The 4,905-nt window shown below is 38.3% G+C and overlaps 1 long non-coding RNA gene across 1 annotated transcript; it reads left to right on the forward strand.

Moving 5' to 3' along the window:
* Positions 1-1,996: 1,996 nt before the first annotated feature.
* Positions 1,997-3,244, forward strand: LOC117819937. Its single transcript, XR_004632659.1, has 3 exons — positions 1,997-2,110; positions 2,818-2,961; positions 3,045-3,244. It is a non-coding gene; the product is annotated as an uncharacterized LOC117819937 (long non-coding RNA).
* The last annotated feature ends 1,661 nt before the right edge of the window (positions 3,245-4,905 follow it).

Here is a 4,905-nt window from a genome sequence, read left to right on the forward strand (position 1 = left end):
AGATGGTTGCATTAGGGACTGATGATACTGACACAATCTAGCGTGTGAATGTGTCTGTGTTTTTGTGTGGGTGTGAATAAATTACATACACTCCATGTGTGCGTATTGTGTTAGGATAGTGGGTGTGTAGATCCCGTATTTCATGCTTTTGCTGTACCTGCATGTGTGTACTGCACACTTCTGCACATTTAGCTTGACACTTGTGAACACTGGTAAATAATGAATTTGCACACCTGTGGAGAATGAAAGCAGAAATCAAATACTGGGAGATGCATCGCAATGCTTCAATTTATGTTTGGACCATAACTGAGGGGAATGCTTGCTCATTGACAGCACATTCTAGCCTTTAGTGTCAGGAAATGTGAGGACTAACAGAAGGCCTGGTTGGCTCCACACTGCAGGGCTTCTCTTTCATTTAACTTCATGTGAGTCTCTGTGCATGTGTGCGGTCTGTTCTGTGCTCTGTACCTGTATCACCATTCCTCCCTGTGCGGTATCTCCCCATGACTCCATTTTTATAAACATACAAAAAGGTAAGTTTGCTCTCTGGTGGATTTAATTATGTGGTATCACAGCGGTGGGCAACAAACCTCATCAATTAAGCTCATGTGAGCAGTGATAAATCAGAAACTTTCAGGTCTCAGTGATTTGGAGCTGCAACACAAAACCATAACGTTATTGGTTGATCAATAGGTTGGCATGCTGAGGTGAGGATAGCTAAATCTGTAGGGACTTGGTTTTGGAACCAAAGGTTGGCTGGTTCAAATCCTGTTAACCGCTGCCTGCTTGGGGCAATGTTCCAATGGCAGCCCTCTCACTCTGATTTCTCTATACATGTTCATACAGTCCTGCTTTTGCATGATTTCAGCCTGTACTATCACCTTTATTTTGGTGAAGCCAGTTTTCTGATTGTCGATCTGCCGGGCTGTTCTATTCTTGTTTGTGAAATAGTTCAGAAACTCATGGAGGAATAATCTCTTAAATTGGGTCAAATTTCCGCGTTGTCTCAAGGACAAACCGAGTATACTTTGGGGTCAAAGGTCAAGATCAGTGTAACTTGTAACTGTCCTTCCCATTCTTCTTCACACTATATTTTAGCAAACCTGAAATAAGTCCAAAGTTAGGCTTTATTTTCATGTGTCATAAGTAGGGGTGGGAATTGATTAGATTTTATCAATGTCAATGCCATGGTCGATTCTGCTTATCAATCCAAATCCTTATCAATTCTCCAAACGATTCCTGAGTATTTTTTTGAGGGGAAAAAATTGTTCTACACAGTCTTCCACACCAAAAAGAACCATTTAATTTTTTCCAAAATGATGTCTATACAAGACTGAACATGAACATATTCAACTTGAACATACTGAACAATAGGTAGACCTCATTCTTGGCCGCATGAGTCCAGACACGACCTCTCAAGCCTGGATGAAAAGACTTTGAATTTGGAGAGGAAAAATGCTTTTCCTCCAGGGGTCATCGCGGAAGTACTTTACCGGCTCTCGGTGCCTCGGTGCCGGTGCTGGGAAATTAATCGTTAAGAAGAATCGATAACATTTGAGGTGCACAATTCCGATGGAATTGATCAGTTGGAACCGGTTCTAAGTCGGATCTGGTTTTCGATTCCCACCCCAGTGATAAGTAGCTTTAATTTAGTTTTGTATTTTCCTAGTTCGAGGTCTCTTGCAGTCATTTCCTGTTTAATTTTGGTAAATTGAGCGGTGTGTTTCTTGTTTTGTTTGTATTTCAGTAGCTATTTCATGCATTCCCTCATTCCCTTTCCTGTGTGTGTATTTTCGCTCATGTTTCCTAGTTAAGTCTCTCTTGTTTCCTGTCTTTTATTTTGTAATTTTTTGCTTCCTGTGTGTCTGGTTTACTTCAAATTCCTGCCCATGCCCTCCCTTACGCTCATTAGTTTCACCTGTGTCTTGTGTCACACCTGTATTTGATTACCCTGTGTGTCTATAGTTTCTCTATTTTTTGGTTCTTTGTGTCTCTACCATCTTCCCTGTGGATTTTCCTTGTGACTCTTGTGTTTCTTTTCTTAGCTGGGCTTTGTGGTTTTTCTTGAACTTCCTGTTCATGAACATTGTTGATTTTAGACTTTGATAGGGTAAAGGTTTCATTTTGAATTGGATTTCTAGAGGTTGATGAAGGATTTGAATCCAGTGGAGGACTCAAATTTGATTGACATGTGGCTATAAGGGCCGATATGTCAATATATTCGAATGAACCTTCCAATGACTAAAAATAGTTGCACAGCATATTTATTGACGTCTTTAAACAAGAATTTATTAGCAGTGAATGAGTACTTAGCTGGACAGATCAATTGATAAAAGACAGATTGAATAACTGACTCATTATTGATTATTTAGAGTTTAACCTTGGCAGTGTGGAAAAGCCTTTAAACCATTCAGACAAGGGTGGAGAAAGATGTAATAATACGTGGAAAAACAAAATGTCACATTGACAGCAGATCAGCTCAAAGGTTTCCAATTTAAAGAAACCTAAGTTTATTTTAAGATAAATACATTTACTTAAAGGGCATTACGTCCAACGTTGCTGCAGGGAAGTCACAGCCTACCTCTAAAAACATGTTAATTGATACCCAAGGCTAAATACCTTTGCTTCAGTGCTTCAAATATTTCAGAGTGAAAGCCTGCATGTCTTTAGTGAAAGAATTGTAAAAGTCAGAGGTTCATTGTTCCGAAAGTTGACTTACTAAATGGAAACGTTGAATTAAAGTGAAGTTTGGAGTTTAAATGCAACAACCAAGCGCTTTCTGAAAAGAAATAAAATACATATTTTTGTAATGTGCAGACTTCTCAAAGATGATGAAAAATCCGAGACGTGGAAATAGTAATCAGAGTGAAGATGAAAAGAAGCAAAGGAGCCCTCATGAAAGAACCTCCAAGGGGCTGGAGACATTGCAATTATAGAAACTATTGACTTGTGTTTCCCAAGGTATGATCAATTGCAGCGAAATAATGACATCTCTGTGTTGTTTTGACCCATTCACAGTGAAGGCAATTTATTTTGTGTGACAGGAGGCTTGCTGGGGACAAACTGGCTGATGTGTGCCAGAGATCGGGGAGAGGAGAGGTGTCAGCTGCAGAGGAAGGTCGTTTCCGTGAACATCAGCCTCTTTAGGATGTGTCCTCCAATGTTTCTCTTTCAAATGTTTTTTTTTAAGGAGAAAACCTCTGTTGATCCTCTGCAGTCGTAATAAAAGATAGCCCTGATGTTTCTTGTGCATTTCTACTCATGTTACATTTCTGGCATTAACTGGGTACTATTATTAAAAGGCAGTAGTAGACCTTGCTCAGGCAGTTGAATATGATCACAAATACCATATTCTGCTCTTCCTATTTCTAATGCACTGGCCATGACTTTTTAATGATTACTAAATATAAATTTTACCACTTTGGAAGCTATGAGAAATGGTTTAGTCCAGAAAGGCCAACTGACTGCCGACTTCTTTGGAACAATAGAAACATAAACAACATGAACAAATATATAAATATATAAAATCCTTTAATCAAACGCTTGAATGGCATTTCTAATAGGAAATAACATTTCCTTCCTGTCTTTTATATTTTCCATCTCTGTTGCTCTTTGATTGTACAATGAAGACATCCAAACTGGAGATGCTAAGCTGTTGAGTCACGTTGTCACTAAAAATACAGTTGCAAGTCTTTTTGGATATCTTTTTCTGTGAAGCAATTTTGTAACTCTACTGAATGAAGTGAAGTCTTGCTGTTTATTTACTTTCTTGCTGGTTTGGTGCTTGTGTTGCAAATTTGTATCGTTTATGTTGTTTATGTTTTGGTGTCTGCTGCTGGGCTGTAATTTTCTGTCTGGCTGCTGTTCAAACATCTGTTTGAAGTATTTTGCATTAAATTAATGTAAAGTCAGAGCTCTTTAGTGGCTGTTTGTCTTTTGGTGTTTACTAGGCATTTTTGGTGTGATACTTTTAATGTCAGTGATTACCATAATGCTGAAATAAATCTGTTCATATTGAATCATGGTGACTTATTCTTGATAATCATGCTTTTGTTTATTGTTGAGCATGAAGAGTCTATTTGAGTTGGTTTTGCTGCATGTGTCCACCTCTTGTTGACTGCGATTTGCCTCTGGTGTAGATAATTGGGCATGTAGTAAAGGGTACTATTGTGTACACAAGGCTTGTTAACAGAAGTGTCCTGTTTTTGCTCACAGCCAATTACCATTACTTTATCATAGTTTCATAGCACAGAAAGTAAAGGCCCATCAAATTATATCCCCACTCAGCCGATAAAGCAACAAAAACTTAACTTTAACTCGAAAGCTACTGATTTGTTTCATAGCTTGCTCCAAAATTAATTGCTTGGCTATTGTACCCCACTGAAATGCCAATTTTGGTCTTCTATAAATGCTCTGATGGACATGCAACAACAACTTCATGTCACGTGTTTGTAATTTTCTGCATAGCCTGTGGCAGAGTGTAACGTTTACTGAATTAAGACTTTTCTGTATGTTTTATATGAAATGGATCTGAAGTACTAGGAAAGTATTTCAGCTTCTGTGAGGACTTTTCAGATGGTAATAAAGTAGACGGATATTAATACTGATACCTGTGTATAACCTAAAAACACAAATGAGACCATCTGGGAGAAGACTGATTATTTCTATGCAGTAATTTTATATGCCTGTCACCCCTGCTGCAGGGTATAGGCATCAGTCAAGGTGATTAATAGGAAGCTGCCAAATAAGTTAGTTTTCATTTTCCATGCAAGAGATTCAATGTGATTGGTGCGTTACATGTTTTAAATAAAGAGGGATGAGATGTTTGTCTGAAAACACTACGTAAACATTAGGGATGGGCATGTCAAGCCAAAATACTATTCGATAATCACTGGCATGTATTCA

Source organism: Notolabrus celidotus, chromosome 1 (assembly GCF_009762535.1).
Source record: "Notolabrus celidotus isolate fNotCel1 chromosome 1, fNotCel1.pri, whole genome shotgun sequence".
Classification (NCBI taxonomy): domain Eukaryota; kingdom Metazoa; phylum Chordata; class Actinopteri; order Labriformes; family Labridae; genus Notolabrus; species Notolabrus celidotus.